The sequence below is a fragment of the Castor canadensis genome, chromosome X, assembly GCF_047511655.1.
Source record: "Castor canadensis chromosome X, mCasCan1.hap1v2, whole genome shotgun sequence".
Lineage (NCBI taxonomy): Eukaryota > Metazoa > Chordata > Mammalia > Rodentia > Castoridae > Castor > Castor canadensis.
In genome coordinates this window covers 120491869-120516584 of record NC_133405.1, presented here as the reverse complement: position 1 = coordinate 120516584, position 24716 = coordinate 120491869, and the positions used below count along the sequence as shown (strand labels likewise).

General features: G+C 38.2%; 1 pseudogene; it reads right to left on the bottom strand.

Moving 5' to 3' along the window:
• LOC141419504 (thymosin beta-15A pseudogene) overlaps nt 1-24498 on the bottom strand; it is a 33953-nt pseudogene extending 9455 nt beyond the window's left edge.
• Nucleotides 24499-24716: the final 218 nt, after the last annotated feature.

Genomic DNA, 24716 nt, shown 5'->3' with positions numbered 1-24716 from the left:
TTTTGGAGGTGTCTTTGCCTGGTTTTGGGATAAGTGTAATACTGGCTTCATAAAATGTGTTTGGCAGTTTTCCTTCCCTTATTATTTAGTGGAACAGTTTAAGGAGGGTTGGTATCAGTTCTTCTTTAAAGGTCTGATAGAATTCAGCAGAGAATCCATCAGGTCCTGGACTTTTCTTTTTGGGGAGACTCTTGATTGCTGCTTCAATTTCATTTTGTGTTATAGGTCTATTCAGGTGATTAATTTCCTCTGGTTCAGTTTTGGATGATCATATGTATCTAGAAATCTGTCCATTTCTTTAAAATTTTCAAATTATTTTGAATATAGGTTCTCAAAGTAGTCTCTGATGATTTCCTGGACTTCCATGGTGTTTGTTGTTATTTCCCCTTTTGCATTCCTGATTCTACTAATTTGGGTTTTTTCTCTCCTCATTTTAGTCAGGTTTGCCAGGGGTCTGTCGATCTTGTTTATTTTTTCAAAGAACCAACTTTTTGTTTCATTAATTCTTTTTTTTTTTTTTTTAAATTCTTTTTTTTTTTTTTTTTCATTTTTCTTTTATTATTCATATGTGCATACAAGGCTTGGTTCATTTCTCCCCCCTGCCCCCACCCCCTCCCTTACCACCCACTCCACCCCCTCCCGCTCCCCCCCTCAATACCCAGCAGAAACTATTTTGCCCTTATCTCTAATTTTGTTGTAGAGAGAGTATAAGCAATAATAGGAAGGAACAAGGGGTTTTGCTGGTTGAGATAAGGATAGCTATACAGGGCGTTGACTCACATTGATTTCCTGTGTGTGGGTGTTACCTTCTAGGTTAATTCTTTTTGATCTAACCTTTTCTCTAGTTCCTGGTCCCCTTTTCCTATTGGCCTCAGTTGCTTTAAGGTATCTGCTTTAGTTTCTCTGCGTTAAGGGCAACAAATGCTAGCTAGTTTTTTAGGTGTCTTACCTATCCTCACCCCTCCCTTGTGTGCTCTCGCTTTTATCATGTGCTCATAGTCCAATCCCCTTGTTGTGTTTGCCCTTGATCTAATGTCCACATATGAGGGAGAACATACGATTTTTGGTCTTTTGAGCCAGGCTAACCTCACTCAGAATGATGTTCTCCAATTCCATCCATTTACCAGCGAATGATAACATTTCGTTCTTCTTCATGGCTGCATAAAATTCCATTGTGTATAGATACCACATTTTCTTAATCCATTCGTCAGTGCTGGGACATCTTGGCTGTTTCCATAACTTGGCTATTGTGAATAGTGCCGCAATAAACATGGATGTGCAGGTGCCTCTGGAGTAACAGTCTTTTGGGTATATCCCCAAGAGTGGTATTGCTGGATCAAATGGTAGATCGATGTCCATCTTTTTAAGTAGCCTCCAAATTTTTTTCCAGAGTGGTTGTACTAGTCTACATTCCCACCAACAGTGTAAAAGGGTTCCTTTTTCCCCGCATCCTCGCCAACACCTGTTGTTGGTGGTGTTGCTGATGATGGCTATTCTAACAGGGGTGAGGTGGAATCTTAGTGTGGTTTTAATTTGCATTTCCTTTATTGCTAGAGATGGTGAGCATTTTTTCATGTGTTTTCTGGCCATTTGAATTTCTTCTTTTGAGAAAGTTCTGTTTAGTTCACATGCCCATTTCTTTATTGGTTCATTAGTTTTGGGAGAATTTAGTTTTTTAAGTTCCCTGTATATTCTGGTTATCAGTCCTTTGTCTGATGTATAATTGGCAAATATTTTCTCCCACTCTGTGGTTGTTCTCTTCAGTTTAGAGACCATTTCTTTTGATGAACAGAAGCTTTTTAGTTTTATGAGGTCCCATTTATCTATGCTATCTCTTAGTTGCTGTGCTGCTGGGGTTTCATTGAGAAAGTTCTTACCTATACCTACTAACTCCAGAGTATTTCCTACTCTTTCTTGTATCAACTTAAGAGTTTGGGGTCTGATATTAAGATCCTCAAACCATTTTGAGTTAATCTTGGTATAGGGTGATATACATGGATCTAGTTTCAGTTTTTTGCAGACTGCTAACCAGTTTTCCCAGCAGTTTTTGTTGAAGAGGCTGCTATTTCTCCATCGTATATTTTTAGCTCCTTTGTCAAAGATAAGTTGCTCATAGTTGTGTGGCTTCATATCTGGATCCTCTATTCTGTTCCACTGGTCTTCATGTCTGTTTTTGTGCCAGTACCATGCTGTTTTTATTGTTATTGCTTTGTAATATAGTTTGAAGTCAGGTATTGTGATACCTCCTGCATTGTTCTTTTGACTGAGTATTGCCTTGGCTATTCGTGGCCTCTTGTGTTTCCATATAAATTTCACAGTAGATTTTTCAATCTCTTTAATGAATGTCATTGGAATTTTGATGGGAATTGCATTAAACATGTAGATTACTTTGGGGAGTATCGACATTTTTACTATGTTGATTCTACCAATCCATGAGCATGGGAGATCTCTCCACTTTCTATAGTCTTCCTCAATCTCTTTCTTCAGAAGTGTATAGTTTTCCTTGTAGAGGTCTTTCACATCTTTTGTTAGGTTTACACCTAGGTATTTGATTTTTTTTGAGGCTATTGTAAATGGAATTGTTTTCATACATTCTTTTTCCGTTTGCTCATTGTTAGTGTATAGAAATGCTAATGATTTTTCTATGTTGATTTTATATCCTGCTACTTTGCTATAGCTATTGATGATGTCTAGAAGCTTCTGAGTAGAGTTTTTTGGGTCTTTAAGGTATAGGATCATGTCGTCTGCAAATAGGGATATTTTGACAGTTTCTTTACCTATTTGTATTCCTTTTATTCCTTCTTCTTGCCTAATTGCTCTGGCTAGGAATTCCAGTACTATGTTGAATAGGAGTGGAGATAGTGGGCATCCTTGTCTGGTTCCTGATTTTAGAGGGTACGGTTTTAATTTTTCTCCGTTAAGTATAATGCTGGCTGTAGGTTTGTCATATATAGCTTTTATAATGTTGAGGAACTTTCCTTTTATTCCTAGTTTTCTTAGAGCTTTTATCATGAAATGATGTTGGATCTTATCAAAGGCTTTTTCTGCATCTATTGAGATGATCAAGTGGTTTTTGTCTTTGCTTCTGTTAATGTGGTTTATTACATTTATTGATTTTCGTATGTTGAACCACCCCTGCATCCCTGGGATGAAGCCTACCTGGTCGTGGTGGATAATCTTTTTGATGTGTTGCTGAATTCGGTTTGCCATTATTTTGTTGAGGATTTTTGCATCAATGTTCATTAAGGAGATTGGCCTATAGTTCTCCTTTTTGGAGGTGTCTTTGCCTGGTTTTGGGATAAGTGTAATACTGGCTTCATAAAATGTGTTTGGCAGTTTTCCTTCCCTTTCTATTTCATGGAACAGTTTAAGGAGGGTTGGTATCAGTTCTTCTTTAAAGGTCTGATAGAATTCAGCAGAGAATCCATCAGGTCCTGGGCTTTTCTTTTTGGGGAGACTCTTGATTGCTGCTTCAATTTCATTTTGTGTTATAGGTCTATTCAGGTGATTAATTTCCTCTTGGTTCAGTTTTGGATGATCATATGTATCTAGAAATCTGTCCATTTCTTTTAGATTTTCAAATTTATTTGAATATAGGTTCTCAAAGTAGTCTCTGATGATTTCCTGGACTTCCATGGTGTTTGTTGTTATCTCCCCTTTTGCATTCCTGATTCTACTAATTTGGGTTTTTTCTCTCCTCATTTTAGTCAGGTTTGCCAGGGGTCTATCGATCTTGTTTATTTTTTCAAAGAACCAACTTTTTGTTTCATTAATTCTTTGTATGGTTTTTTTGGTTTCTATTTCGTTGATTTCAGCTCTTATTTTTATTATTTCTCTCCTTCTATTTGTTTTGGGATTTGCTTGTTCTTGTTTTTCTAGGAGTTTGAGATGTATCATTAGGTCATTGATTTGGGATCTTTCAATCTTTTTAATATATGCACTCATGGCTATAAACTTTCCTCTCAAGACTGCCTTAGCTGTGTCCCATAGGTTCCGGTAGGTTGTGTTTTCATTTTCATTGACTTCTAGGAACTTTTTAATTTCCTCTTTTATTGCATCGATGATCCATTCTTCATTAAGTAATGAGTTATTTAGTTTCCAGCTGTTTGCATGTTTTTTGTCTTTACTTTTGTTGTTGAGTTCTACTTTTACTGCATTGTGGTCAGATAGTATGCACGGTATTATTTCTATTTTCTTATATTTGCTGAGGCTTGCTTTGTGCCCTAGGATATGATCTATTTTGGAGAAGGTTCCATGGGCTGCTGAGAAGAATGTATATTGTGTAGAGGTTGGATGAAATGTTCTATAGACATCTACTAGGTCCACTTGATCTATTGCATATTTTAGATCTTGGATTTCTTTATTGAGTTTTTGTTTGGATGACCTATCTATTGATGATAATGGAGTGTTAAAGTCTCCCACAACCACTGTGTTGGCGTTTATATATGCTTTTAGGTCTTTCAGGGTATGTTTGATGAAATTGGGTGCGTTGACATTGGGTGCGTACAGATTGATGATTATTATTTCCTTTTGGTCTATTTCCCCTTTTATTAGTATGGAATGTCCTTCTTTGTCTCGTTTGATCAATGTAGGTTTGAAGTCTACTTTGTCAGAGATAAGTATTGCTACTCCTGCTTGTTTTCGGGGGCCATTAGCTTGGTAAATCTTCTTCCAGCCTTTCATCCTAAGCATATGCTTATTTCTGTCGGTGAGATGAGTCTCCTGTAAGCAACAAATTGTTGGATCTTCTTTTTTAATCCATTTTGTCAAACGGTGTCTTTTGATGGGTGAATTAAGTCCATTGACATTAAGTGTTAGTACTGATAGGTATGTGGTGATTCCTGCCATTTAGTTATCTTAGTTGTTTGAAGGTTTGATTGTGTGTACCTAACTTGATGTTACTCTCTACTGTCTTGCTTTTTCTTATCCTGTGGTTTGGTGCTGCCTGCCTTTTCATGGTTAAGTTGGGTGTCACTTTCTGTGTGCAGGATCCCTTGCAGAATCTTTTGTAATGGTGGCTTTGTGGTCACATATTGTTTTAGTTTCTGCTTATCATGGAAGACTTTTATTGCTCCATCTATTTTGAATGATAGCTTTGCTGGGTAGAGTATCCTGGGGTTGAAGTTATTTTCATTCAGTGCCCGGAAGATCTCACCCCACGCTCTTCTTGCTTTTAATGTTTCTGTTGAGAAGTCTGCTGTGATTTTGATGGGTTTACCTTTGTATGTTACTTGTTTTTTCTCTCTTGCAGCCTTCAATATTCTTTCCTTAGTTTCTGAACTTGTTGTTTTAATGATGATATGTCGTGGAGTAGTTCTATTTTGATCTGGTCTGTTTGGTGTCCTGGAGGCCTCTTGCATTTGTATGGGAATATCTTTCTCTAGATTTGGGAAATTTTCCATTATTATTTTGTTGAATATATTACGCATTCCCTTCGCTTGCACCTCTTCTCCTTCTTCGATGCCCATGATTCTCAAGTTTGGTCTTTTGATGGAGTCGGTGAGTTCTTGCATTTTCTTTTCACAGGTCTTGAGTTGTTTAATTAATAGTTCTTCGGTTTTTCCTTTAATTACCATTTCATCTTCAAGTTCTGAGATTCTGTCTTCTGTTTGTTCTATTCTGCTGGATTGGCTTTCCGTTTTGTTTTGCAGTTCTGTTTCGTTCTTTTTTCTGAGGTTTTCCATATCCTGGCTGTTTTCTTCTTTATTGTTGTCTATTTTTGTCCTGAGTTCATTTATCCATTTATTCATTGTGTTCTCTCTTTCACTTTGGTGTTTATACAGTGCTTCTATGGTTTCCTTTATTTCTTCTTTTGCTTTTTCAAATTCTCTATTTTTATTGTCTTGGAATTTCTTGAGTGTCTCCTGTACATTTTGGTTGACCCTATCCAGTATCATCTCTATAAAATTCTCATTGAGTACTTGTAGTATGTCTTCTTTTAAATTATTCTTGTAGGCTTCATTGGGTCCTTTGGCATAGTTTATCTTCATTTTGTTGGAGTCTGGCTCTGAGTTTCTATTCTCTTCATTCCCCTCTGGTTCCTGTACTAATTTTTTGCTGTGGGGAAACTGGTTTCCTTGTTTTTTCTGTCTTCCTGTCATTGTCCTTGGTGTTGTTACTGTCCCTGTACTGTGTGTAATTAAGTATTTTCTAGCTTGTAATAATAACAATGGTAATATTGAGAACGGAAGAGTGAGCTGAGATGGAAAGCAAGAAGTTAAAGAAAAGGGGAAAACAAATATACAGACAAGAGGGAGAAAGCAGAACAAGGTATCAGAGAAGAGAGTTTCAAAGGTATAAACAGGGAGTGTTAGTGTACTAATCGACAGTAAGCTGAACAGACAATAGAGTGACAGAGAGAGGATTGAAAATCAAAGATAAAAAAAATAAAAAATAAGTATATGAAAGTAATATCTATTTATAAAAATGAATTAAAATAAAATGGAAAATAGGAAATTAAAAAAAAAAAAAAAAACCAAAAAACTTCCAAGTTTATATGCAATGCAATTTCAGTCTTAATAATTTGGATGTCCGTCTTAATCTCCAGTCCTGGAGTTGGTGCCTCAGATGTTGTTCTGTAGTTGTCTCATCAAAGGGGATGCATAAAGTAGAACAAAACTACACTCACACACACACAGAAGAAAAAATATAAAAAAAAAGCCCCACCAAGTGTCCCCAGTTCAAATGCAATAGTTTCAGTAAGTTTTTCGGCTTGCAGGTGTAATTCGGTTGTTCTCTCATCAAAGGTAGGGAGAAAAAGAAAAAAAAGCGTCTGGAGGCAGTTCTGAGAGTGGTATCTGCAACTGTGTCTTGCCTGCCTGCTGCTCTCAGCCTGTAGCTGGCGGCGTTATTTATGCAGATCTCTGGGGTGAGCTTAGCACTCACCTGGTCCCACAGGCTTTGTTTGCTCAGAGTTCTCCTGTGCGGGGGAGGGGGGCCTCTGCTACAGGCTTTTCCCTTTCCAAGCACTGGGAAAGGCGACACTGCCCCGCGTTGTCAGGCCTGCGTGTTTATTTACAGTTCACGTGGGAAGTGGGTCTTCCCTCCTCTCACAAGCGTCCCCGCTCCTGGTTGCTGGGCGCCCCGCTCCTGCCAGAGCCTCTCCGGCCCGCCCGGCTCGTTTCTTTACAGTCCCGGGAAGGATTCCCTTCCCCCAATCTTCAGCGCTCAGGGCGCCCCACCCTCTTTCCAGCGTGTCTTAACTGTTCTTATTGCTTGGTACTCAGTTTCTCTTTTTTTCCCGGGTGGAGGTCAGTCTGTCCAGGGGGCTATGCTGCTCTGGCCCAGGCTTGTCTGTGGGGGAACCGCGGTACCGCGAAGCTCACCTGGTCCGCGTCTTCCCGAGCCGTATGGGCGCCGGCCACTGGCGGCCCGGGGGCCTCCTCGGTTCTCCGTTTAACGTGAAGTGGAGATTCTCTGCGCTGGCTGGAGATGTGGAGGAGTCAAAGTTATGCCTTTTCTCGGTGATTATGCCTGCAAAGTGTGTCTCCAGCGTCTCTCCAAGATTTCACTATAGGAGGCTCGCTTTCTGCTTCCTACCTCTAGCCGCCATCTTGGAATCTTCATTAATTCTTTGTATGGTTTTTTTGGCTTCTATTTCATTGATTTCAGCTCTTATTTTTATTATTTCTCTCCTTCTATTTGTTTTGGGATTTGCTTGTTCTTGTTTTTCTAGGAGTTTGAGATGTATCATTAGGTCATTTATTTGGGATCTTTCAGTCTTTTTAATATATGCACTCATGGCTATAAACTTTCCTCTAAGGACTGCCTTAGCTGTGTCCCATAGGTTCCGGTAGGTTGTGTTTTCATTTTCATTAACTTCTAGGAACTTTTTAATTTCCTCTTTTATTTCATCAATGATCCATTCTTCATTAAGTAATGAGTTATTTAGTTTCCAGCTGTTTGCATGTTTTTTGTCTTTACTTTTGTTGTTGAGTTCTACTTTTACTGCATTGTGATCACATAGTATGCACGGTATAATTTCTATTTTCTTATTTTTGCTGAGACTTGCTTTGTGCCCTAGGATATGATCTATTTTGCAGAAGGTTCCATGGGCTGCTGAGAAGAATGTATATTGTGTAGAGGTTGGATGAAATGTTCTGTAGACATCAACTAGGTCCATTTGATCTATTGCATATCTTAGATCTTGGATTTCTTTATTGATTTTTTGTTTGGATGACCTATCTATTGATGATAATGGGGTGTTAAAGTCTCCCACAACCACTGTGTTGGCGTTTATATATGCTTTTAGGTCTTTCAGGGTATGTTTGATGAAATTGGGTGCGTTGACATTGGGTGCATACAGATTGATGATTATTATTTCCTTTTGGTCTATTTCCCCTTTTATTAGTATGGAATGTCCTTCTTTATCTTGTTTGATCAATGTAGGTTTGAAGTCTACTTTGTCAGAGATAAATATTGCTACTCCTGCCTGTTTTCGGGGGCCATTGGCTTGGTAAATCTTCTTCCAGCCTTTCATCCTAAGCCTATGCTTATTTCTGTCAGTGAGATGAGTCTCCTGTAAGCAACAAATTGTTGGATCTTCCTTTTTAATCCATTTCATCAAGCGGTGCCTTTTGATGGGTGAATTAAGTCCGTTAACATTAAGCATTAGTACTGATAGGTATGTGGTGATTTCTGTCATTTAGTTGTCTTAGTTGTTTGAAGGTTTGATTGTGTATACCTAAGTTGAGGTTACTCTCTACTGTCTTGCTTTTTCTTTTCCTGTGGTTTGGTGCTGCCTGTCTTTTCATGGTTAAGTTGGGTTTCACTTTCTGTGTGCAGGATCCCTTGAAGAATCTTTTGTAGTGGTGGCTTTGTGGTTACATATTGTTTTAGTTTCTGCTTATCATGGAAGACTTTTATTGCTCCATCTATTTTGAATGATAGTTTTGCCGGGTAGAGTATCCTGGGGTTGAAGTTATTTTCATTCAGTGCCCGGAAGATCTCACCCCACGCTCTTCTTGCTTTTAATGTTTCTGTTGAGAAGTCTGCTGTGATTTTGATGGGTTTACCTTTGTATGTTACTTGTTTTTTCTCTCTTACAGCCTTCAATGTTCTTTCCTTAGTTTCTGAACTTGTTGTTTTAATGATGATATGTCGTAGATTAGTTCTATTTTGATCTGGTCTGTTTGATGTCCTGGAGGCCTCTTGCATCTGTATGGGAATATCTTTCTCTAGATTTGGGAAATTTTCAGTTATTATTTTGTTGAATAGATTACGCATTCCCTTCGCTTATACCTCTTCTCCTTCTTCGATGCCCATGATTCTCAAGTTTGGTCTTTTGATGGAGTCAGTGAGTTCTTGCATTTTCTTTTCACAGGTCTTGAGTTGTTTAATTGATAGTTCTTCAGTTTTTCCTTTAATTACCATTTCATCTTCAAGTTCTGAGATTCTGTCTTCTGTTTGTTCTATTCTTCTGGGTTCGCCTTCCATTTTGTTTTGCAGTAATGTTTCGTTCTTTTTTCTGAGGTTTTCCATATCCTGGCTGTTTTCCTCTTTAATGTTGTGTATTTTTGTCCTGAGTTCATTTATCTATTTATTCATCCTGTTCTCTCTTTCACTTTGGTGTTTATACAGTGCTTCTATGGTTTCCTTTATTTCTTCTTTTGCTTTTTCAAATTCTCTATTTTTGTTGTCTTGGAATTTCTTGAGTGTCTCCTGTACATTTTGGTTGACCCTACCCAGTATCATCTCTATAAAATTCTCATTGAGTACTTGTAGTATGTCTTCTTTTAAATTATTCTTGTGGGCTTCATTGGGTCCTTTGGCATAGTTTATCTTCATTTTGTTGGAGTCTGGATCTGAGTTTCTGTTCTCTTCATTCCCCTCTGGTTCCTGTACTAATTTTTTGCTGTGGGGAAACTGGTTTCCCTGTTTTTTTTGTCTTCCTGTCATTGTCTTTGGTGTTGTTACTGTTCCTGTACTGTGTGCAATTAAGTATTTTCTAGCTTGTAATAATAACAATGGTAATATTTAGAATGGAAGAGTGAGTGGAGATGGAAAGCAAGAAGTTAAAGAAAAGGGGAAAACAAATACACAGACAAGAGGGAGAAAGCAGAACAAGGTTTCAGACAAGAAAGTTTCAAAGGTATAAACAGGGAGCGTTAGTGTACTAATTGACAGTAAGCTGAACAGACATTAGAGGGACAGAGATAGGATTGAAAATCAAAAATAAAAAAAAATTAAGATGGGAATAAAAATAAAAAATAAGTAAATGAAAGAAATATCTATATATTAAAAATGAATTAAAATAAAATGGAAAATAGAAAATTAAAAAAAAAACCAAAAAACCAAAAAACCCTCTAAGTTCAAATGCAATGAAATTTCTGTCTTAATAATTTGGGTGTCTGTCTCAGTCTCCAATCCTGGAGATGGTGCCTCAGATGTTGTTCTGTAGTTGTCTCATCAAAGGGGACGCTTAAAGTAGAACAAAACTACACACACACACACACACACACACACACACACACACACACACACACAAAACCCCACCTAGTTTCCCAAGTTCAAATGCAATACAGTTTCAATAAGTTTTTCCACTTGCAGGTGTAATTCGGTTGTTCTCTCATCAAAGGTAGGGAGAAAAAGAAAAAAAAGAGTCTGGAGACAGTTCTGAGAATGGTATCTGCAGCTGTGGCTTGCCTGCCCGCTGCTGTCAGCCTGCTGTTGCTGAAGGCATTGTTTATGCAGATCTCTGGGGTGATCTTAGCATTCACCTGGCCCCGCAGGCTTTGTTTGTTCAGATTTCTCCTGTGCGGGAGCCTCTGCTACAGGCTTTCCCCTTTCCAAACACTGGGAAAGGTGCCACTGCACCTGCGTTGTCAGGCCTGCATGTTTATTTACAGTTCATGTGGGAGGTGGGTCTTCCCCCCTCTCTTGTGAAGTTTTCCTCCCACTGCCACTTTCACATGCTTTCCTGCTCCTGCTTACTGGGCGGTGCTGCTGCTCCTTCCAGCCGCCATGTTTGTTTACAGCTCACGTGGGAAGTGGGTCTTCCCTCCTCTCCTGTGGAGTTTTCCTCCCTCCGGCACTCTCACAAGCTTCCCTGCTCCTGGTTGCTGGGTGTGCGCCCCGCCCCTGCTCCCGCCAGAGCCTCTCTAGCCCGCCCAGCTTGTTTATTTACAGTCCCGGGAAGGATTCCCTTCCCCCAATCTTCAGCGCTCAGGGCGCCCCACCCTCTTTCCAGCGTGTCTTTATTGCTCTTATTGCTTATTACTCAGTTTTTCTTTTTTCCCGGGTGGAGGTCAGTCTGTCCAGGGGGCTATGCTGCTCTGGCCCAGGCTTGTCTGTGGGAGTACCATGGTACTGCAAAGCTCTGCGTCTTCCCAAGCCATCTGGGCGCCGGCGACTGGCGGCCTGGGGGCCCTCCTTGTTTCTCTGTTTAACGTGAAGTGGAGATTCTCTGCGCCAGCTGGAGGTATGGAGGGGTCAAAGTTATGCCTTTTCTCAGTGATTATGCCTGCAAAGTGTGTCTCCAGCGTCTCTCCAAGATTTCACTATAGGAGGCTCGCTTTCTGCTTCCTCCCTCTAGCCGCCATCTTGGAATCCTCTTTATTGCCATTTTTTCAAGCAGAAACTTTAACTCACAACAGAAATGCTGTTGCTCTTACAGACAATCTCCTTCTAAAGTCTAAAATATTTTAAACTTTTTCTTAACCTGCTCAGAGCAGAACCTGGTAGCAAAACATAGGAGTAGAAAGAAGGGGTCTAAGACCAATACAAAGCTATTATAATTTCCCCGATGTGCATTACATTAATTTGTCAAAAATGAAAAATAGTAGTAAGTTTTTCCTGTAATGGGATTAGCATTTTCTAGCAGTCTTTTAATAACACTAATTTTTTATGTGCTTTCAAAGACTTTCCACATCAATTGAATTATTTACTTATGATTTAGGTATTGGTTCTTATAGGCTTTCTGGCTATCATTTAGTACAAAGATACAGCATAAAATTCGGGCAATAGTGTTCTATTATTAGAAACTTGTTTGCAGCCCCTGTAAACATGAGTAACAAATGATTTACCCTTCCTTATTTACCAATGCACCTTTAATATGCTTTTTAAATGGAAAATGTAATTGCTTGTCTATGGGGTATAATGTCTATGGGAAAATGACTTCATATTACCAGTTGTTTATGTGAATATAAGAATAATAGAAGGTATTGGCCTCTCAGCTCTTTAAAATTGTACTTCATTGTCATTAAAAGCAGTATTTTTGTAACATTTTTCTGATAATTTTGTGTCTTGGAACATGATTAGATAGACTAATTCTGTTCCTGAAGGATTAGTGTGGCATAATTATATTCTTGATGTGATGAACTTAACCATTTTAAAGTATAGTTTAGAAGTATTGAAAATATTCACATTGTTTGAAGAGCTCCAGATTTTTTTCATCTTTCAAATCTGAAATTCTATACACATTTGCAGTCATAGAAAAGGGGGTGGTCTCTTTTCTGCCTAATATAAGGGATCATGGAAAATGCTCCCATAGCAAAGTATAGGTAAACAAAAGAAAGCTACAACGAATTTATTTGATAACAGTTTTACATGCTATGGGAGTCTTTAGAATGAAGACACAAAGAAACATGGTGAACTATGTATCCTTATGCTTGGGTTTGTTGAAGCATGGACTAACTACCCTGTAGAGATATGATTGGACAAAATGGGTATGATCAAATAGTAATAGACTGTGGAGGGAAACCAAGCAAGGCCAGTCTGTTCAAATCCTTTTGGCCTCTCTGATCAGCATTCATTCCTTCTGAGTATGGGGAGGCACCTTTACTAGAATGGGGTCTTATGACATACAATCAAACAACATAGATCAGAGAATCAATTTATGGCCAACTCTTACACAGAAAAGTGGGAAAAAATAGAAAAACATTTTCAGGCTTTATGGCTGACTTTGGTGTAAAGTGGTTCTAGTTCTTACGACCTGCATTGAGGAAGAGGAATTCTAGTTTCCATGGATTGACTTGGGAAAGAATGAGGAGTGTCAGTCAGGAAGGCAGTAGAAAGTCAGAGATAAACTTTGCTTCTGAGGTTTCTTTTGAAGCCCTCATTTTGAGATATTTTCTGAACCCACCCTAACAGATCATTGCCCATTTTAAATTCGATTAATTTGCTCCTAAGGATTTTTAATTCCTTATATAATTCTGGCTATTAATCCCTTGTCAGATGAATAATTTACAAATATTTCCTCCCATTTTATATTTTATCTCTGTTGATAAAATACCAGTATATATTGCCATTGGATGAGAGATTATTTTATCCTTGGAATTTTGTTTTTTGAAGGTATTCTTTGTCAGATGTTTCTGATTTCTTGTTTATACATCTTATGGGGCCACTAAGGTTCTATTTCTGTGCAGAATCCTAGGGCATAATTTGAATTCATTAATCCCCTTAACAAATGAATTAAGAAGTACTGAGGTCAGTATGGTGTTGAGTTATTTACATGTAATATATATGCTTATTCTAGAAGTTATATTTAACTTTTAAATAGTTCTAGAACTTGGAAAAATGAAAATGGAAAATATAAATCCAAGAAAAATGGATTTAGTGGTTTAACAAATCCCCACTATGAGGAAATTGAATACATGGAAACCTTAAAAAATCTGCTTAGTAATTTTTCTTCAAAACCCCCTCTTTTCCTTTTATATTTTAAAAGAAGGACAAAGTGAGGAAGAAGAAATAAGGAAGACAGAATGCTTGTTCTCTCTTGCCCAATTGAAAAGGGAAATACATAATTTCAGAAATGTTAAATTATTTTTTCAGAGATCAAGGTATATCAGTCATTTTTAAATTAAATAAAATTTCCCAATTAGTATATATGGTTGCCACACACAGTAGCAGGATTGGACAAAGTTTTTTCTTTCCTATGCAATTGTTGGGCATTACTATTACTTAGTTAAGTATGTATTTCCAGTGAATTTTTAAAAAAATTTATCATTTTTACATTTACTTACATGTGCATACATTGTTTGGGCCACCTTCTCCCCCATCCCCTGCTTCCAGGCAGAACCTGTTTTGCCCTCTTGTTCTCTGATTTTATTGAAGAAAAAACATAAGAGATAATAAGAAAGACATAGCATTTTTGCTAGTTGAGATAAGGATACAGAGAGATTCCTAGCATTGCTTCCATGCACTGTGTATTGCAACCTACATCAGTTCATCTCTACCAGACCTCCTCACTACTTCCTGGTCATCTTCCCATAGTGGCCTCTGCCAGTTTAAGATTACTTTATTCTCTCCTCTACAAGGAGCATATCAACCACATTCAAGTTTTAGGTTTCCTTCCCTTTCCCTATTCCTCCCATGTGCGTACTCCTCTTAGTGTGTGACCCATGTACAATAATATTGCTGCATTTGTTTTAGGTCTATAATCCACATATGAAGGAGATCATGTGATCTTTGGCCTTCTGAGCCTGGCTAACTTCACTTAAGATGATGTTCTCCAGTTCCATCTGTTTACTTGTAAATGACAAAATTTCATTCTTCTTTGTGACTGAATAAAATTCCATTGTGTATAAATATCACATTTCTTAATCCACTTATCAGTAGTGGGGCATCTTGGCTGTTTCCATAACTTGGCTGTTGTGAATAGTGCTGCAATAAACATGGGTGTGCAGGTGCCTCTGGAGTAACCTGAGTCGCATTCCTTTGGGTATATCCCTAGGGGTGGGATTGCTGGATTATATGGCAGATCTAGGTTTAGTTTTTTAAGAAGCCTCCATATTGTTTTCCAAAGTGGTTGTACTAGCTTACTGTCCCACCAGCAGTGTATGAAGTTTCCTTTTTCCCTACATCCTCCCCAACATTTGTTGTTGGTGGTGTTCTTGATGATAGATATTCTAACAGGAGTGAGGTGGAATCTTAGTGTGTTTTTTTTTTTTCAAGAGGAGATTCACTCTTTTTTTTCTTTATTCATATATTCATATGTGCATACATTTTTGGTGCCATTTTCCCCTCTTTCCTGCCCCCTTCCTCTCCCCCCCGATCCCCCTCGCTTCCAGGCAGAACCTGTTCTGCCCTTTTCTCCAATTTTGTTGATGAGAAGGCATAAGCAATAATAAGAAAGACAAACCATTTTTGCTAGTTGAGATAAGGATAGCCATACAGAGATATTCCTAGCATTGCTTCCATACACAAATGTATTACAACCCGAATTGATTCATCTCTACCTGACCTCTTCACTACATCTTGGTCACCTTCCCATATTGACCTCTGTTGCTTTAAGGTTACTGTATTAGCTCCTCTGCAGTGGGAAAATCAAACACTTTCAAGTTTTGGGTTTCCTACCTATCCCCATTCCTCCCGTATGTGCTCTCCCCTTAGCGTGTGTCCCAAGTCCAACAACATTACTGCCTTTGACCTAGATCTAAAGTCCGCATATGAGGGAGAACATACAATTTTTGGTCTGAGCTTGGCTAACTTCGCTCAGGATGATGTTCTCCAGTTCCATCCATTTACTTGTGAATGATAAGATTTCATTCTTCTTCTTGGCTAAGTAAAATTCCATTGTGTATAAATACCACATTTTCTTGATCCATTCATCAGTAGTGGGGTACCTTGGCTGTTTCCATAACTTGGCTATTGTGAATAACGCTGCAATAAACATGGGTGTGCAGGTACCTCTGGAGTAACCTGAGTTGCAGTCCTTTGGGTATTTCCTTAGGAGTGGGATTGCTGGATCATATGGCAGATCACTGTTTTTAAGAAGCCTCCATATGGTTTTCCAGAGTGGTTGCACTAGTTTGCATTACCACCAGCAGTGTACAAGAGTTCCTTTTTCCCCATATCCTTGCCAATACCTGTTGTTGGTGGTGTTTTTGATGATAGCTATTTTAAAAGGGGTGAGGTGGAATCTTAGTGTGGTTTTGATTTGTATTTCCTTTATGGCCAGAGATGGTGAGCATTTTTTCATGTATTTTTTGGCCATTTAAATTTTTTCTTCTGAAAAATTTCTGTTTAGTTCACTTGCCCATTTCTTTATTGGTTTATTGATTTTGGGATAGTTTAGTTTTTTGAGCTCCCTGTATATTCTGGTTATCAGTCCTTTGTCTGATATATAGCTGGCAAATGTTTTTTCCACTCTGTGGGTGGTCTCTTCAATTTAAAGACCATTTCTTTTGTCGTGCAGAAGCTTTTAAATTTCATGTAGTCCCATTTGTCCATCCTTTCTCTTAGTTGCTGGGCTGCTTGAGTTCTACAGAGGAAGTCCTTGCCTATACCTATTTCAACTGGAGTATTTCCTGCTCTTTCCTGTACTAACTGCAAGGTTTTGGGTCTGATATTAAGGTCCTTAATCTATTTTGTGTTGATACTAATACAGGGTGACAGGCATGAATCTAGTTTCAGTTTTCTGCAGGCAGATAACCACTTTTCCCAGCAACATTTGTTGAAGAGACTGTTTTTCCTCTATTGTATGTTTTTGACACCTTTGTCAAAAATAAGTTGGGCACAGCTGTGTGGGTTCATATCCAGGTTCTCTATTCTGTTCCACTGGTCTTCATATCTGTTTTTGTGCCAGTACCATGCCATTTTTATTGCTATGGCTCTATAATATAGTTTGAAGTCCAGTATTGTGATACCTCCAGCATTGTTCTTTTTCTCAGTATTGCCTTGGATATTAGTGGTCTTTTGTATTTCCAAATGAACTATAGGGTAGGGTAGATTTTTCAATCTCTGTGATGAATGTTGTTGGGATTTTGATGGGAATTGCATTGAACATGTAGATTGCTTTTGGTAGTATAGCCATTTTTACTATGTTGATTGTACCAATCCATGAACATGGGAGATCTTTCCACCTTCTGTAGTCTTCTTTGATCTTTTTCTTTAGTGGTTTGTAGTTCTCCTTATAGAGATCATTTACATCCTTTGTTAAGTTTATTCCCAGGTATTTGATTTTTCTGAGGCTATCATAAATGGAACTGTTTTCCTGTATTCTTTCTCAATTTTTCATTGTTGGTGTATAGAAAGTCTACTGATTTTACATTACTGAAGCTGTTTTAAGGTATCTGGAAGTTTTTGGGTGGATTTTTTTGGATCTTTGATGTATAGGATCATGTCATCTGCAAATAGAGATAGTGTTTGTGTTCCTTTTATTTCTTCTCTTTGCCTTATTGCTCCAGGACTATGTTGAATAGGAGTGGGGAGAGTGGGCATCCTTGTCCCATTTCTGACTTTAGGGGAAATGGTTTCAATTTTTCCCCATTAAATATGATGTTGGCTATTAGTTTGTCATATATAGCCTTTATAATGTTGAGGTACCTTCTTCTATCCCTAGTTTTCTTAGCTAGCACTTTTATCATGAAGTGGTATTGAATCTTATCGAAGGCTTTTTCTGCATCTATTGAGATGATCAAGTGGTTTTTGTCTTTGCTTCTATAAATGTGCTATATTACATTCATTGATTTGTGTATGTTGAACCATCCTTGCATCCCTGGGATGAAGCTGACTTGGTCATGGTGAATGTTCTTTCTTATAAGTTGTTGGATTCGGTTTGCCATTATTTTATTGAGGATTTTTGCATTAATGGTCATTAATGAGATTGGCGAGTAGTTCTCCTTTTTGGATGTGTCCTTATCTGGTTTTGGGATAAGTATAATACTGGCTTCATAGAATGAGTCAGGCAGTGTTCCTACCCTTTCCATTTTTTGGAAAAGTTTAAGGAGTGTTGATATTAGTTCTTCTTTAAAGGTCTGGTAGAATTCAGCAGAGAATCTGTCAGGTCCTGGACTTTTATTTTTTGGGAGACCCTTTATTGCTGCCTCAATTTCATTATGTGTTATAGATCTGTTTAGGTGGTTAAAATCCTCTTGGTTCAGTTTTGGATGGTCATAAGTATCTAGAAATTTGTCCATTTCTTCAAGATTTTCCAATTTATCGGAATATAGGTTCTTAAAGTAGTCTCTGATGATTCCCTTGGTATTTGTTTTTATTTCCCCTTTTTTGTTTCTGATTTTACTAATTTGGGTCTTTTTCCTGCTCATTTTAGTCAGATTTGCCAGGGACTTGTCAATGTTGTTTACTTTTTCAAAGATCCAGCGTTTTGTTTCGTTGATTCTTTGTATGTTTTTGGGGGGCTCTATTTCATTAATTTTGGCCCTTATTTTTATTATTTCTCTCCTTCTGCTTGTTCTGGGTTTTGCATGTTCTTTTTTTCCTAGGAGTTTAAGATGTAGCTTTAGGTCATTTATTTGAGATCTTTCTGTCCTTTTAATGTGTGCAGTCATGGCTATAAACTTTCCTCTTAGGACTTTAAGGACTTTTTAAACTTTTTCCTCTTTAGGCCTTTGCTGTGTCCCACAGGTCCTGGTATGTGGTGTTTTCATTTTCATTAACTTCCAGGAGACTTTTGATTTCCTCTCTTATTTCTTCTTTGACCCACTGATTATTGAGCAATGTGTTATTTAGCCTCCAAATATTTGCATATTTTCTACTGCTGTTTTTGTTGTTGAGTTCTAGTTTTATTGCATTGTGATCAGATAGAATGCAGGGGGTTACTTCTATTTTCTTATATTTGCTAAGGCTTTGTTTGTGCTGTAGGATATGATCAATTTTGGAGAAAGTTCTATGGGCTGCTGAGAAGAATGTATATTGTGCTGTTGTCAGATGAAATATTCTGTAGACATTAGTTAGGTCCATTTGATCTGTGGTGTCATTTAGTTCTCATATTTCTTTGCTGATTTTTTTTTGGATGACCTATCTGTTGGTGATAGAGGGGTATAAAAGTCTCCCACTACCACTGTGTTGGATTCTATATGTGCTTTTTAAGTCCTTTAGTATATGTTTGATGAAATTGGGTGCACTGACATTGGGTGCATATAGGTTGATAATTGTTATTTCCTTTTAATGTGTTGCACCTTTTATTAGTATGAAGTGTCCTTCTTTATCTCATTTGACCAATGTAACTTTGAAGTCTACTTTGTGTAATTCCTACTCCTGCAATTTTCAGGGGCCATTGGCTTGGTAAATCTCCTTCAAACCTTTCACCTTAAGGCAGTGTTTATTTCCGTCAATAAAATGGGTCTCTTGTAAACAAAAGATTGTTGGATCTTCCTTTTTAATTCAGTTTGCCAAATGGTGTCTTTTAATTGGGGGGGGTGGTTGAGTCCATTGTCATTCACTGTTAATATTGATAGGTATGTGGTGATTCCTGCCATTTAGTTGTTTTTGTTTTTTAAGGATCTGATTGTGTGCAGCCAAATCAATGCTGCTCTCTGATTACTTGTCTTTTCTTCTCCTGAGGTTTGATACTTCCTGTCCTCTCATGGTTTTGTTTGCCTTCATCTTCTGTGTGCAGAATTCCTTGTAGAATCTTCTGTAGTGATGGCTTGGTGGTCATATATTATTTTAGTTTCTATTTATTGTGGAAGATTTTTATTGCTCTGTCAATTTTGAATGATAGTTTTGTGGGATACAGTATCCTAGGGTTTAAATTATTTTCATTTAGTGCCTGAAATACCTCACTCCATGCCCTTTTTGCTTTTAATGTTTCTGTTGAGAAGTCTGCTGTTATTTTGATGGGTTTACCTTTGTATGTTATTTGTTTTTTCTCTCTTACAGCCTTCAATATTCTTTCTCTGTTCTCTGTGCTTGTTGTTTTAATGATAACATGCCACAGGGAGGTTCTATTTTGGTCAAGTCTGTTTGGTGTACTGGAGGCTTTCTGTACCTGAATGGGCAAAACTTTCTTGAGATTTCAGAAACTTTCTGTTATTATTTTATTGAATATATTATGTATCCCTTTGGCTTGCACCACTTCTCCTTCTTCAGTGCCCATGATTCTCAGGTTTGTTCTTTTGATGGAATGGGTGAGTTCTTGACTATTCCTTTCACAACTCTTGAATTGTTTGACTAAGATTTCTTTGATTTTTTCTTTATTCTATTTTATCCTTGAGCTCTAAGGTTCTGTCTTCCACTTGTTCTAGTCTGCTGGAGTGGCCTTCTGCTGTGTTTTTTGTTTGACTAAAGGGACTATTCATTTCCAGAATTGCCATTTGATTCTTTTTTCTGAGGTTTTCAATATCTTTGTTCAACTCCTCCTCTATATTTTGTGTTGTTGTCTTTAATTCATATATCTCTCCTTTAAATTGTCCTTTGTTTCACTTTGATATTTGTTGAAGTCTTCTCTGAATTATTTGTTTCTGTTTCTGTGTCTTCTCATGTTCTTTATTTTTGGTGTCTTGAAATTTCTTGATTGCATCTTGTACATTCTGGTTAACCATGTCTATTATCTTCTCCATGAATTTCTCAGCGATTTCTTCTTTGTTTTTCTTTTTTTGTGGGTGTCACTGGGCTCCTTAGTGACATTTATCATTTTTTTGGGGGGAGGGGGTCAGGAACTAGGTCTCCATTTTCTTCATTTCCCACTGGATCTTGCATTGAATTACTTTTTCGAGGAAAGTGGTTTCCATCCCCTCTTCTTCCCATTGCTCCACTTGGTGCTGTGCGGCTATGTTCTCGATAGGCTAATTGGTGATTGAATTGCCTGTTTTCTTTCTCTTGATTTAATTTTTGTTTTGACTGACTTGGTTGTTAGCTTGGTTGATGTGTTCTTTCTGTCCCTGGCTTGGAGGTGTAATTTAGTAATAACAAATTCACAGGTTCATTGCCAGACCATTTTGCATTTTGTATAGAAAACCCCTTGGTGATAATATCTATAAACAGTGGGAGTTGGGGGGGGATTATGGTTATTAGGGTAGATATAGAAATTTGGGAAATTTGTGAAGGTGGCAGTAAAGGGGGGGTGGGAAAATGTGTGTGTGTATGTGTGGGAAGAGGCATGAGGGCTGCTGGGTTTTTTGGCCCTTGTGTGTATATTTCTGTTGTTGTAGTGGAGGGTGGTTATGTCAGGTTTTGCAGGGGGCTGGGGTTGTGTATAGTTTGTACAGTAGTCTAGTCAGCAGGTGGTGAATGTGTAGGAGGGAGGGGTAGGGTGGTGACTGGTTGTGGGGGATAGGAGGGAGAGGTTAAGATGAGGGAGAGAGTGGATGAGAAGGTGTAGAAAGAGTAGTTGGGTTGGAGAACAATGGATTGTATCACAGGAAAAGGAGGGAAAGTGAGGGATGTAAGACAGGATCGATAACACCAATGTTCATCACACCACTATTCACAATAGCCAAGCTTTGGAAACAACCCAGGTGCTCTGCAACTGTGAGTGGATCATGATTGTGATCTCACAATTTAATGTATATATATATATACACACACACAATTGAGTATTACTCAGCCATACAGAATAATGACATGTGGTTTGGAAATAAATGGATGCAATTGGAGGACATCATGTTAAGTGAAGTAAGCCAGGCTCAGAAACACAAAAGCCACATGTTTTCTCTCATACATGGAAGATAGATCAAAAGATAAAAACATACACAAAAATAAGTATCATCACATACAAACTCAGATGTAGAGCATGTTTGTAACAGTGGAATTACTCTGTGGAACTTGGGGAAAGAGGGAAAGGAACAGAGAATGATAGAGCGTCATGTTATGTAATATCACATAACATAAGATGTGAAGGTAGAGAATATAAGGATGTGCATTGAAAGTAGTTGAAATATGGGGGGGTGGGAGGTAAAGGGGTAAGGGAAAAATATGGAAGAGGCTGAATAGACCAAGGTAAAGTATACCCACAGTGGCTATACATTGAGACACCCCTTTGAACATCAACTAAATATTAATAAAGAAAAACAGGACTGTAAAATAGGTACGGTGTGTGTGTGTGGGATACTAGTGGGAGGGTGGAAGGTGGATGAAGGAGATTAAGTTGATGGTATATGGTTAATGGACTTCATATACCTATATGAAACATAACTAAGAAACCTCTTGCAATTGCTTTAAGCTGGACAGGGAGGAGGTTGGGGAGAGACGATGGGTGCAATGTAAATAACGTACAATATAAGTCTAATTGGAATTGTCACTATGAATCCCCCCATACAATGAATATATCCTAATAAAAATTTATTTAAAAAGAGTCAACTCACAGAAGCAAACAGTAAAATAGTGGTTACCAGTGTGTATGTGGAGGGGGAAATAGAAAGGTATTGGTCAAACAGTATAAAGTTTTAGTTATGTAAGTACATTTTGGGTATTTACTGTACAACATTGGGCTTTTAATTTTATGATACTGTATTATATACTTAAACATTTATTAGGAGAATAGGTCTTATGTTAGGTGTTCAACCCCAATGATGTTTTTGCACAAATAGAAAAACACATTCTAAAATCCACATGAAAATCAAGGTACCCCCATATAGCCAAAACAGTCTAGAAAAAGAAGAAGAAAGGAATATGGAACTGGCATAAAGGAAGACATATACACCAGTGTGCCAGTAGAGAGCCCCAAAATAAACCCCATCATAAATGGCCAAATGATTTTTTTGTTCATTTATTCACATGTGCATACATTGTTTGGGTCATTTCTTCACCCTCCCCCTTCCCCACACTTCCCCCCCTCACCCCCTTAGTTCCAGGCAGGTTCTGTTCTGCCCTTATCTCTAATTTTGTTGTAGAAAAGACATAAGCATAATAAGGAAGGCAAAGCATTTTTGCTAGTTGAGTTTGGGGACCATTGGCTTCGGAAATCTTCTTTCAGCCTTTCCCTCTCAGCCAGTGCTCATTTCTGTCGATGAGATGGGTCTCTGTAAACAATACATTGTTTGATATTCTTTTTTAATCCAGTTTGCCAATTGGTGTCTTTTGATGGGGGAATTTAGTGCATTAGCATTCAGTGTTAGTATTGATAGGTGTGTGGTGATTCCTGTCATTTAGTTTTCTTAATTGTTTAAGGGTTTGATTGTGTGTAGCTGAATCAATGTTACTCTCTACTTTCTTGCCTTTTCTTCTCCTGTGGTTTGGTATTGCCTGCCCTTTCATGGTTTTGTTTGCTTCCATTTTCTGTGTGCAGAATTCCTTGGAGAATCTTTTGTAGTGGTGGCTTGATGGTCATACATTGTTTTACTTTCTGCTTATCATGGAAGACTTTTATTGTTCCATCTATTTTGAATGGTAGTTTTGCTGGGTAGAGTATCCTAGGATTGAAGTTATTTTCATTCAGTGCTTGGAAGATCTCACTCCATTCTCTTCTTGCTTTTAATGTTTCTGTTGAGAAGTCTGCTGTGATTTTGATGGGTATACCTTTGTATGTTATTTGTTTATTCTCTCTCACAGCCTTCAATATTCTTTCTCTAGTCTCTGTACTTGTTGTTTTAATGATAATATGTTGTGGGTTAGTTCTATTTTGGTCAGGTCTGTTCGGTGTTCTGGAGGCTTCCTGTACCTGAATGCGTATAGTTTTCTCCAGATATGTGAAATTTTCTGTTATTATTTTGTTGAATATATTATGCATTCCTTTTGCTTGCACCTCTTCTCCTTCTTCAATGACCATGAATCTCAGGTTTGGTCTTTTGATGGAGTTAGTGAGTTCTTGCATTTTCTCTTCACAGGTCTTGAGTTGTTTAATTAATAGTTCTTCAGTTTTTCCTTTAAATGCCATTTCATTTTCAAGTTCTGAGATTCTGTCTTCTGTTTCTTCTATTCTGCTGGAATGGCCTTCCATTTTGTTTTGTATTTCTGTTTCATTCTTTTTTCTGAGGTTTTCTATATCGTGGGTTACTTCCTCTTTAACTTTGTCAATTTTTGCCCCTAACTCATTTATCTCTCTGTTTATGGTGGTCTCAGTTTCAGTTTGGTGTTTGTTTAGGGCTTCTATGATTTCATTTATTTGTTTCTGGGTTTTTTCATATTCTTTGTTTTTGTTGTCTTGGAATTTCTTGAGTGCCTCCTGTATATTTTGGTTGACCATGTCTAGTAACATCTCTATGAAATTCTCATTAATTACTTGTAGGACTTCTTCTTTCAGGTTGTTCTTATGGGCTTCATTGCATTCCTTGGTATAGTTTATCTTTGTTTTGTTGGAGTCTGGATCTGGGTATCCATTTTATTCATTTCTCTCTAAATCCTGTACTACTTTATTTTGGGGTGGGGAGAATGGTTTCCCTCCCTTTTTCTTCCCATATTTCCACTAGGTACCATTTCTATCCCTGGACTATGTGTAATTTAGTATTAGCTGGGTAACAATATTAATACTAACAAAACCAAGAGAGAAGGATAAAAAAGAGAAAAAAGTGGAAAGATAAAAGGAAGAGAGAAGAGAGGAAAAGAGGAAAAAAAAAGCAAAAAATGGGAGAGATGGTGGGTGATCAAACAGCAAACCAGGCAGCAAATCCCTTAAAGAAGAGAAAAAAAATCACCAGTTCTGGAACAGTAGAATTGCAGTCTTAGTTGTTCTGATGTTACTCCTTTAGCATCCGGACCTGTCTGTGTGTGTCTCTTAGGAAGGTTTGGGGCTCTCCTGTGATGGTTGGCAGGTGGGTGGGGTCCCATGGGCCTACAGGTGGAGGCCTTTAGTTGAGGCAACTTGTGGGCCTTTAGAGCATGGGCCTGGTGTGCCTGACGTGCCTGAAGTGCGTGGCCGGCTGTGTGGAGATTATGCATGTCTGTGGATTGCTGGCTTGGCAGGCTTTAGGGGCACATCTCAGTGGAGACCATGGAGGCCTTTGCAGGCCTGAGGGCATGGCCTGGCAGAGATTGTGAATGTCCATGGATCACTGGCTTGGCATTCCTTGGGGGCGTGGCTGACAGAGCAAAGTTTGTGCAGGACTGTGTAGGCCTGAGGGATGTGGCCAGATGGAGTGGATATCATGCAGACCTGT